Source organism: Salvelinus fontinalis, chromosome 37 (assembly GCF_029448725.1).
Source record: "Salvelinus fontinalis isolate EN_2023a chromosome 37, ASM2944872v1, whole genome shotgun sequence".
NCBI classification, from domain to species: Eukaryota; Metazoa; Chordata; class Actinopteri; order Salmoniformes; family Salmonidae; genus Salvelinus; species Salvelinus fontinalis.
This window is the reverse complement of record NC_074701.1, coordinates 4,406,107-4,418,758: the sequence shown is the minus strand read 5'-3', so window position 1 is coordinate 4,418,758 and position 12,652 is coordinate 4,406,107.

Sequence of the window (12,652 nt, the reverse complement as noted above, 5' to 3'; positions counted from 1 at the left end):
GTGTAGTTGTAATCAACTATACGTAGTTGTAATCCACTATATATAGTTGTAATCCACTATACGTAGTTGTAATCCACTATATATAGTTGTAATCCACTATATGTAGTTGTAATCCACTATACGTAGTTGTAATTCACTATATATAGTTGTAATCCTCTATATGTAGTTGTAACCCACTATATATCGTTGTAATCCACTATATATAGTTGTAATCCACTATGTGTAGTTGTAATCCACTATATATAGTTGTAATCCACTGTGTGTAGTTGTAATCCACTATATGTAGTTGTAACCCACTATATATAGTTGTAATCCACTATGTCAATCAATCAATCAAGTTTATTTTATATAGCCCTTCGTACATCAGCTAATATCTCGAAGTGCTGTACAGAAACCCAGCCTACAACCCCAAACAGCAAGCAATGCAGGTGTAGAAGCACGGTGGCTAGGAAAAACTCCCTAGAAAGGCCAAAACCTAGGAAGAAACCTAGAGAGGAACCAGGCTATGAGGGGTGGCCAGTCCTCTTCTGGCTGTGCCGGGTGGAGATTATAACAGAACTATGCCAAGATGTTCAAAATGTTCATAAGTGACAAGCATGGTCAAATAATTATCATGAATAACTTTCAGTTGGCTTTTCATAGCCTATCATTAAGAGTTGAAAACAGCAGGTCTGGGACAGGTGGTGGTTCCATAACCGCAGGCAGAACAGTTGAAACTGAAATAGCTGCAAGGCCAGGTGGACTGGGGACAGCAAGGAGTCATCATGCCCGGTAGTCCTGACGTATGGTCCTAGGGCTCAGGTCCTCCGAGAGAGAGAAAGAGAGAAGGAGAAAATTAGAGAGAGCCAAGATTTTCAAAATGTTCATAAATGACCAGCATGGTCAAATAATAATCAGAAATAAATGTCAGTTGGCTTTTCATAGCCGATCATTAAGAGTTGAAAACAGCAGGTCTGGGACAGGTAGGGGTCAGGTATGTGTAGTTGTAATCCACTATATGTAGTTGTAACCCACTATATATAGTTGTAATCCACTATGTGTAGTTGTAACCCACTATATATAGTTGTAATCCACTATATGTAGTTGTAATCCACTATATGTAGTTGTAATCCACTATATATAGTTGTAATCCACTATATATAGTTGTAATCCTCTATATGTAGTTGTAATCCACTATATGTAGTTGTAATCCACTATATATAGTTGTAATCCTCTATATGTAGTTGTAATCCACTATATATAGTTGTAATCCTCTATATGTAGTTGTAACCCACTATATATAGTTGTAATCCACTATGTGTAGTTGTAATCCACTATATGTAGTTGTAATCCACTATATGTAGTTGTAATCCACTATATATAGTTGTAATCCTCTATATGTAGTTGTAACCCACTATATATAGTTGTAATCCACTATGTGTAGTTGTAATCCTCTATATGTAGTTGTAATCCACTATATATAGTTGTAATCCACTATATGTAGTTGTAATCCTCTATATGTAGTTGTAATCCACTATATATAGTTGTAATCCTCTATATGTAGTTGTAACCCACTATATATAGTTGTAATCCTCTCTATATAGTTGTAATCCACTATGTGTAGTTGTAATCCACTATATATAGTTACAATCCTCTATATGTTGTTGTAACCCACTATATATAGTTGTAATCCACTATATGTAGTTGTAACCCACTATACATAGTTGTAATCCACTGTATGAAGTTGTAATCCACGATGTGTAGTTGTAATCCACTATATATATAGGTGTAATCCACTATATATAGATGTAATCCACTATGTGTAGTTGTAATCCACTATGTGTAGTTGTAATCAACTATATATAGTTGTAATCCACTATGTGTAGTTGTAATCAACTATATATAGTTGTAATCCACTCTATATAGTTGTAATCCTCTATGTGTAGTTGTAACCCACTATATATAGTTGTAATCCACTGTATGAAGTTGTAATTCACTATATATTGTTGTAATCCACTATATGTAGTTGTAATCCACTATATATAGTTGTAATCCTCTATATGTAGTTGTAACCCACTATATATAGTTGTAATCCTCTCTATATAGTTGTAATCCACTATGTGTAGTTGTAATCCACTATATATAGTTGTAATCCTCTATATGTAGTTGTAACCCACTATATATAGTTGTAATCCTCTCTATATAGTTGTAATCCACTATGTGTAGTTGTAATCCACTATATATAGTTACAATCCTCTATATGTAGTTGTAACCCACTATATATAGTTGTAATCCAATTTGTGTAGTTGTAATCCACTATATGTAGTTGTAACCCACTATACATAGTTGTAATCCACTGTATGAAGTTGTAATCCACGATGTGTAGTTGTAATCAACTATATATAGTTGTAATCCACTATGTGTAGTTGTAATCAACTATATATAGTTGTAATCCACTATATGTAGTTGTAATCAACTATATATAGTTGTAATCCACTATGTGTAGTTGTAATCAACTATATATAGTTGTAATCCACTCTATATAGTTGTAATCCACTATGTGTAGTTGTAATCAACTATATATAGTTGTAATCCTCTATATGTAGTTGTAATCCACTCTATATAGTTGCAATCCACTATGTGTAGTTGTAATCAACTATATATAGTTGTAATCCACTGTATGAAGTTGTAATTCACTATATATTGTTGTAATCCACTATATGAAATTGTAATCCACTATATTTAGTTGTAATCCACTATATGAGTTGTAATCCACTATACGTAGTTGTAATCCACTATGTGTAGTTGTAATCAACTATATTTAGTTGTAATCCACTATATGAGTTGTAATCCACTATACGTAGTTGTAATCCACTATATATAGTTGTAATCCACTATATATAGTTGTAATCCACTATATGTAGCTGTAATCCACTATCTGTAGTTGTAACCCTCTATACGTAGTTGTAATCCACTATATGTAGTTGTAATCCTCTCTATATAGCTGTAATATATTGTACAGTATATAGTTGTAATCCACTATACATAATTGTAATCCACTATATATAGCTGTAATCCACTATATGTAGTTGTAATCCTCTATATGTAGTTGTAATCCACTATCTGTAGTTGTAATCCTCTATATGTATTTGTAATCCACTATATGTAGTTGTAATCCTCTCTATATAGCTGTAATATATTGTACAGTATATAGGTGTAATCCACTATACATAATTGTAATCTACTATATATAGCTGTAATCCACTATATGTAGTTGTAATCCACTATATGTAGTTGTAATCCTCTCTATATAGCTGTAATATATTATACAGTATATAGTTGTAATCCACTATACATAATTGTAATCCACTATATGTAGTTGTATTCAACTATATGTAGTTGTAATCCACTATATATAGTTGTAATCCACTATATATAGCTGTAATCCACTATATATAGCTGTAATCCTCTATATGTTGTTGTAATCCTCTATACGTAGTTGTAATCCACTACATGTAGTTGTAATCCACTATATGTAGTTGTAATCCTCTCTATATAACTGTAATATATTGTACAGTATATAGTTGTAATCCACAATACATAATTGGAATCCACTATATATAGCTGTAATCCATTACATGTAGTTGTAATCCACTATACGTAGTTGTAATCCACTATATGTAGTTGTAATCCTCTCTATATAGCTGTAATATATTGTACAGTATATAGTTGTAATCCACTATACATAATTGTAATCAACTATATATAGTTGTAATCCTCTACCAATAGCTGTAATATAGTATACAGTAAATAGTTGTAATCCACTATATATAGTCGTAATCCGCCATATGTTGCTGTAATCCGCTATATATGTAGTTGTAATCCACTTTATATAGTTGTAGTCCACTATACAGTGTATAAAGTTGTAATCCACTTTCTATATTTTTAATCCACTATGATTGCTCCCTGCAGCCAGGCCAAAAGCCTGATGAAGCCCAAAAACTGAAATGTGTTGGGTTCTATGCTTTGTATTAAAACATTAATTCCTCCAAGATGTGCTGAATCTCCTGTCAACTACACTGCTACCATTACAGCAGAGCATTCTCCCGTTTTGAAACAGGCTAGCATGACGGAGGTTTTGATAGTCACTCAGATACACTTGTTGCGATCTGTTTTCAACGCCATGCGAGCACCACAGCAACATGCTTCACATTTCTCTCGACAGACAGGACGGTGATCACGTCTCCAGATCACGTCTCCAGATCACGTCTCCAGGTCACGTCTCCAGATCACGTCTCCAGGTCACGTCTCCAGATCACGTCTCCAGATCACGTCTCCAGATCACGTCTCCAGATCACGTCTCCAGATTGCGTCTCCAGGTCACGTCTCCAGGTCACGTCTCCAGATCACGTCTCCAGATCACGTCTCCAGATCACGTCTCCAGGTCACGTCTCCAGATCACGTCTCCAGATCACGTCTCCAGATCACGTCTCCAGATCACGTTATACCCCCAGACAACACCGCTCCCGTGGGACTTCATGACAGAGCAACTTTGATTTCTATTTAAACCCCATTACCGCCTTATCAAAAAGATGACTGTCATTACTGTCTTACCAGCAGCAGTTTGCTTGTCTTGAGGTGACAGCTTGAAATAGAGGGGGGAAAAAAGGAAAGGAGACAAGCAAAGGAGACAAGAAAGAAATACAAGCCTTCAATTTGGCATGGAAATTTAATTATAGCAAAATACACTCTCCCTCAAAATAAGAGCAATAAGGGCTTCTGACAACAAGGTACATTTTTAACGTGGATTATATATGTGGTCGTGATGCGGTTCAGATAATTACGGTGGTCAGGTTTCACCCCCCCCACCCACCCGACAAACCCCGACCCACCTCTGGCCCCATGACCCGAGTCTCCACTGGTACTGGTGTTGGTTACCTGGTCCAGTCTCCAGTGGTACTGGTGTTGGTTACCTGGTCCAGTCTCCACTGGTACTGGTGTTGGTTACCTGGTCCAGTCTCCACTGGTACTGGTGTTGGTTACCTGGTCCAGTCTCCACTGGTACTGGTGTTGGTTACCTGGTCCAGTCTCCAGTGGTACTGGTGTTGGTTACCTGGTCCAGTCTCCATTGGTACTGGTGTTGGTTACCTGGTCCAGTCTCCACTGGTACTGGTGTTGGTTACCTGGTCCAGTCTCCACTGGTACTGGTGTTGGTTACCTGGTCCAGTCTCCACTGGTACTGGTGTTGGTTACCTGGTCCAGTCTCCACTGGTACTGGTGTTGGTTACCTGGTCCAGTCTCCACTGGTACTGGTGTTGGTTACCTGGTCCAGCCTCCACTGGTACTGGTGTTGGTTACCTGGTCCAGTCTCCACTGGTACTGGTGTTGGTTACCTGGTCCAGTCTCCACTGGTACTGGTGTTGGTTACCTGGTCCAGTCTCCACTGGTAGTGGTGTTGGTTACCTGGTCCAGTCTCCAGTGATACTGGTGTTGGTTACCTGGTCCAGTCTCCAGTGATACTGGTGTTGGTTACCTGGTCCAGTCTCCAGTGGTACTGGTGTTGGTTACCTGGTCCAGTCTCCAGTGGTACTGGTGTTGGTTACCTGGTCCAGTCTCCAGTGGTACTGGTGTTGGTTACCTGGTCCAGTCTCCAGTGGTACTGGTGTTGGTTACCTGGTCCAGTCTCCACTGGTACTGGTGTTGGTTACCTGGTCCAGTCTCCACTGGTACTGGTGTTGGTTACCTGGTCCAGTCTCCACTGGTACTGGTGTTGGTTACCTGGTCCAGTCTCCACTGGTACTGGTGTTGGTTACCTGGTCCAGTCTCCACTGGTACTGGTGTTGGTTACCTGGTCCAGTCTCCACTGGTACTGGTGTTGGTTACCTGGTCCAGTCTCCACTGTTACTGGTGTTGGTTACCTGGTCCAGTCTCCAGTGGTACTGGTGTTGGTTACCTGGTCCAGTCTCCACTGGTACTGGTGTTGGTTACCTGGTCCAGTCTCCACTGGTACTGGTGTTGGTTACCTGGTCCAGTCTCCAGTGATACTGGTGTTGCTTACCTGGTCCAGTCTCCAGTGGTACTGGTGTTGCTTACCTGGTCCAGTCTCCACTGGTACTGGTGTTGGTTACCTGGTCCAGTCTCCACTGGTACTGGTGTTGGTTACCTGGTCCAGTCTCCACTGGTACTGGTGTTGGTTACCTGGTCCAGTCTCCAGTGGAACTGGTGTTGGTTACCTGGTCCAGTCTCCAGTGGTACTGGTGTTGGTTACCTGGTCCAGTCTCCACTGGTACTGGTGTTGGTTACCTGGTCCAGTCTCCACTGGTACTGGTGTTGGTTACCTGGTCCAGTCTCCACTGGTACTGGTGTTGGTTACCTGGTCCAGTCTCCACTGGTACTGGTGTTGGTTACCTGGTCCAGTCTCCACTGGTACTGGTGTTGGTTACCTGGTCCAGTCTCCAGTGGAACTGGTGTTGGTTACCTGGTCCAGTCTCCAGTGGAACTGGTGTTGGTTACCTGGTCCAGTCTCCACTGGTACTGGTGTTGGTTACCTGGTCCAGTCTCCACTGGTACTGGTGTTGGTTACCTGGTCCAGTCTCCACTGGTACTGGTGTTGGTTACCTGGTCCAGTCTCCACTGGTACTGGTGTTGGTTACCTGGTCCAGTCTCCACTGGTACTAGTGTTGGTTACCTGGTCCAGTCTCCAGTGGTACTGGTGTTGGTTACCTGGTCCAGTCTCCACTGGTACTGGTGTTGGTTACCTGCTCCAGTCTCCACTGGTACTGGTGTTGGTTACCTGGTCCAGTCTCCGGTGGTACTGGTGTTGGTTACCTGGTCCAGTCTCCGGTGGTACTGGTGTTGGTTACCTGGTCCAGTCTCCGGTGGTACTGGTGTTGGTTACCTGGTCCAGTCTCCGGTGGTACTGGTGTTGGTTACCTGGTCCAGTCTCCACCGGTACTGGTGTTGGTTACCTGGTCCAGTCTCCAGTGGTACTGGTGTTGGTTACCTGGTCCAGTCTCCAGTGATACTGTTGTTGGTTACCTGGTCCAGTCTCCAGTGGTACTGGTGTTGGTTACCTGGTCCAGTCTCCACTGGTACTGGTGTTGGTTACCTGGTCCAGTCTCCAGTGATACTGGTGTTGGTTACCTGGTCCAGTCTCCACTGGTACTGGTGTTGGTTACCTGGTCCAGTCTCCACTGGTACTGGTGTTGGTTACCTGGTCCAGTCTCCACTGGTACTGGTGTTGGTTACCTGGTCCAGTCTCCACTGGTACTGGTGTTGGTTACCTGGTCCAGTCTCCACTGGTACTGGTGTTGGTTACCTGGTCCAGTCTCCACCGGTACTGGTGTTGGTTACCTGGTCCAGTCTCCACTGGTACTGGTGTTAGTTACCTGGTCCAGTCTCCACTGGTACTGGTGTTGGTTACCTGGTCCAGTCTCCACCGGTACTGGTGTTGGTTACCTGGTCCAGTCTCCAGTGGTACTGGTGTTGGTTACCTGGTCCAGTCTCCAGTGATACTGGTGTTGGTTACCTGGTCCAGTCTCCAGTGGTACTGGTGTTGGTTACCTGGTCCAGTCTCCACTGGTACTGGTGTTGGTTACCTGGTCCAGTCTCCAGTGATACTGGTGTTGGTTACCTGGTCCAGTCTCCACTGGTACTGGTGTTGGTTACCTGGTCCAGTCTCCACTGGTACTGGTGTTGGTTACCTGGTCCAGTCTCCACTGGTACTGGTGTTGGTTACCTGGTCCAGTCTCCACTGGTACTGGTGTTGGTTACCTGGTCCAGTCTCCACTGGTACTGGTGTTGGTTACCTGGTCCAGTCTCCACCGGTACTGGTGTTGGTTACCTGGTCCAGTCTCCACTGGTACTGGTGTTAGTTACCTGGTCCAGTCTCCACCGGTACTGGTGTTGGTTACCTGGTCCAGTCTCCACTGGTACTGGTGTTGGTTACCTGGTCCAGTCTCCACCGGTACTGGTGTTGGTTACCTGGTCCAGTCTCCACTTGTTCTGGTGTTGGTTACCTGGTCCAGTCTCCAGTGGTACTGGTGTTGGTTACCTGGTCCAGTCTCCACTGGTACTGGTGTTGGTTACCTGGTCCAGTCTCCAGTGGTACTGGTGTTGGTTACCTGGTCCAGTCTCCAATGGTACCGGTGTTGGTTACCTGGTCCAAAGTTTTAGCATGGCATTGATGATCAGCAAGTGAAAAACAAACAGATTAAACCAGAATGGCCGATGGGCCAGATTTCCGTTCAGGGCTTCCCTGACTCTTGTTGGTGAGCCAGGCTGGTGTCTGGGCACGGTCTGGAACATATCTGGGCCAAAGTGCCACTTGGGCGTGCCAGATCAGGGCCAGGCTAACTCTGCCACCCAGGCCACTTGGCATAATGCTGTAGTACTCCATGGTCAGTGGATAGAGAAGCCATAGAAAGCTTCCGGGTAAGCTGCATGGGGCACAGATGTCTGATATAGTGAGGAGCTGATGGGGAAAGCAACCAGCACATGTGATGCAGAAGCACCACATCCACAGAGGATGTACTGCTAGGATACACAGTACAGGACAGCAGTATACAGGACATATCAGCCTTGGCCCTCAATATTGCACTATAAAACTCATATTTTTTTACTTAAATATTTCCAGCTAAAACGTTTTATAAGGGACATACAACAATCTCCACTCTGTAGATTTTGCTGCGAAGAGACAGAATCAATAGGTCATTTATTCTGGTATTGCCCCGATGAAGCTTGTTTCTGGTCACAGGTTCAGGAATGGTTAAAAAATAACAACATGCAATTAAAATGAACCTTAAAAATAGCAATGTTAAGCGATCTGGAAAGCCACAGTCAATCAATAAATAATATAATAATACTCGTAGGAAAGGTTTCCATCTTTAGCTCACAATCTGTGGATAAAATACGATTTGAAAGATTCAAACATTTTGTAAAACATCACAATTGAAAAATATATGGCACATGGAAACCAAACGACAGTGGTCTATGGTGATAGGTGGGATGGGCTGAGGGGTGGGATTAAAGAGCTGAGGTCTATGGTAATAGGTGGGATGGGCTGAGAGTGGCTGGAGGGTGGGATTAAAGAGTTTATGTTTGGTAATGTATTATTGTTATGTGATTGCGTTATATAAAAGTACCCTGTATGTAAAATGTGTAAGTAACATATGTTGCAAAGAAGCTGTAAAAAAACAAAGATAATTGTCCTCTGAAGAGGTTAATAAAAAATACATATTTTTAAAAAGTTTATACATTTGCTTTTGTATTTATTATGGATCCCCATTAGCTGCTGAGATGATACTACAGTAGCTGGGGACAGAGGACCACCAGACATGAGATAGTGGTTATAAGAGGAAAGAGATGTGATACTGCAGTAGCTGGGGACAGAGGACCACCAGACAGGAGATAGTGGTTATAAGAGGAGATAGATGTGATACTGCAGTAGCTGGGGACAGAGGACCACCAGACAGGAGATAGTGGTTATAAGAGGAGATAGATGTGATACTGCAGTAGCTGTAGACCAACAGACAGGAGATAGTGGTTATACAGTAAGTACAGTAGAACTGCATCCCAAAAGGCACCATATTCCCAATGGGCACCGGTCAGAAGTAGTGCACTATTTAGGCCAAGAGGGCGACATTCGGGACAGAGCCTAGTTGTCGCGTTGCGAGGCTTGCTTAACAACCAGCCTTGTGCCCCCTAGATGACCCTCCTCTCATTAAGTTTGCAGTGCAAGCCATTTATCTTCACCATCAGAGCAGTTCCTTAAAGGGTCGCGTTGATAGACAGAGCCGCCGTAATTAGGCAGAGTATAAATTGACTATGAATAATGAATACAGCTGCATTAAGGAGGTAGTTAAAGCTTTGGATCATGCCTTCACACACCAAGGGTCAGGTAGAGAGAGGGAGGAGGGAGATGGTTTATTTAGCTTATTTTCTCTCCTGCAATTGTACCTTTTCTATATACAGTACTGTACTTAGTACTGATGTTATTGTTATTATGTAGATGGTTACAGAATTACTGTCTATATGTACAGTTCAGTACACCCTGTATGTTTGTAGACACAGAGAATCATCCGGGCCCCTTGCCTCTTTGTGTAAACTCTTTAACCCAGTCATTGTGCAGACACCTGGCATCTAATGCTGATATTACATAGCCTGAGGCATCATAATCAGCAGACTTCCTGAAAAGGGCCTCTTGCCTTTTTTTATGCTCGCATCGAGGCAAGCAACACCGAAGCATGCATGAGAGAACCAGCTGTTCTGGATGACTTTGTGATCACGCTCTCTGTAGCCAATGTGAGCAAGACCTTAAAATAGGTCAACATTCACAAGGCCACGGGGCCAGACGGATTACCAGGGCGTGTACTCAGAGTATGCCCGGACCAGCTGGCAAGTGTCTTCACTGATATTTTCAACCTCTCCCTGACCGAGTCTGTAATACATACATGTTTCAAGCAGACCACCATAGTCCGTGTACCAAAGAATTCAAAAGTAACTGACGTTGGTAGCCATGAAATGCTTTGAAAGGCTGGTCATGGCTCATATGAATACCATCATCCCTAGACTCACTCCAATTCCCATACCACCCCAACAGATCCACAGATGACGCAATCTCAATCACACTCCACACTGTCCTTTCCCACCTGGACAAAGGAACACCTATGTGAGAATAAGAATAAGAACACCTCCTCCCAGCTTCCAACTGCACTGAAGATAGGAAACACTGTCACCACCGACAAATCCACTATAATTGAGAATTTCAATAAGCATTTTTCTACGGCTGGCCATGCTTTCCACCTGGCTGCCCCTACCCCGGTCAACAGCACTGCCCTCCCCACTGCTACTCGCCCAAGCCTTCCCATTTCTCTTTCTCCCAAATACAGTCAGCTGATGTTCTGAAAGAGCTGCAAAATCTGGACCCTTACAAATCAGCCGGGCTAGATAATCTGGACCCTTTCTTTCTAAAACTATCTGCTGAAATTGTTGCCACCCCTATTACTAGCCTTTTCAACCTCTCTTTCGTGTCGTCTGAGATTCCCAAAGATTGGAAAGCAGCTGCGGTTATCCCCCTCTTCAAAGGGGGGTTGACACTCTTGACCCTAACAGCTACAGACCTATATCTATCCTACCCTGCCTTTCTAAGGTCTTCGAAAGCCAAGTCAACAAACAGATTACCGACCATTTCGAATCCCACCATACCTTCTCCACTATGCAATCTGGTTTCAGAGCTGGCCATGGGTGCACCTCAGCCACGCTCAAGGTCATAAACGATATCTTAACCGCCATCGATAGGAAACAATACTGTGCAGCCGTATTCATTGACCTGGCCAAGGCTTTTGACTCTGTCAATCACCACATCCTCTTCGGCAGACTCGACAGCCTTGGTTTCTCTAATGATTGCCTCGCCTGGTTCACCAACTACTTCTCTGATCGAGTTCAGTGTGTCAAATCGGAGGGTCTGTTGTCCGGGCCTCTGGCAGTCTCTATGGGGGTGCCACAGGGTTCAATTCTTGGACCGACTCTCTTCTCTGTATACATCAATGATGTCGCTCTTGCTGCTGGTGATTCTCTGATCCATCTCTACGCAGACGACACTATTCTGTATACTTCTGGCCCTTCTTTTGACACTGTGTTAACAACCCTCCAGGCGAGCTTCAATGCCATACAACTCTCCTTCCGTGGCCTCCATTTGCTCTTAAATACAAGTAAAACTAAATGCATGCTCTTCAACCGATCGCTGCCTGCACCTGCCCGCCTGTCCAACATCACTACTCTAGACGGCTTTGACTTAGAATATGTGGACAACTACAAATACCTAGGTGTCTGGTTAGACTGTAAACTCTCCTTCCAGACTCACATCAAACATCTCCAATCCAAAGTTAAATCAAATAGTTAAATCTAGAACTGGCTTCCTATTCCGCAACAAAGCATCCTTCACTCATGCTGCCAAACATACCCTTGTAAAACTGACCATCCTACCAATCCTCGACTTCGGTGATGTCATTTACAAAATAGCCTCCAAAACCCTACTCAATAAATTGGATGCAGTCTATCACAGTGCCATCCGTTTTTGTCACCAAAGCCCCATATACTACCCACCACTGTGACCTGTACACTCTCGTTGGCTGGCCCTCGCTTCATACTCGTCGTCAAACCCACTGGCTCCAGGTCATCTACAAGACCCTGCTAGGTAAAGTCCCCCCTTATCTCAGGTCGCTGGTCACCATAGCAGCTCCTACCTGTAGCACGCGCTCCAGCAGGTATATCTCTCTGGTCACCCCCAAAACCAATTCTTCCTTTGGCCGCCTCTCCTTCCAGTTCTCTGCTGCCAATGACTGGAACGAACTACAAAAATCTCTGAAACTGGAAACACTTATCTCCCTCACTAGCTTTAAGCACCAGCTGTCAGAGCAGCTCATAGATTACTGCACCTGTACATAGCCCATCTATAATTTAGCCCAAACAACTACCTCTTTACCTACTGTATTTATTTATTTATTTTGCTCCTTTGCACCCCATTATTTCTATCTCTACTTTTTTCTATCTCTACTTTTTTACTTTTTTTACTTGCTATATTGTAATTACTTCGCCACCATGGCCTTTTTATTTATTTATTTATTTATATATATATTTTGTTTGCCTTCACCTCCCTTATCTCACCTCACTC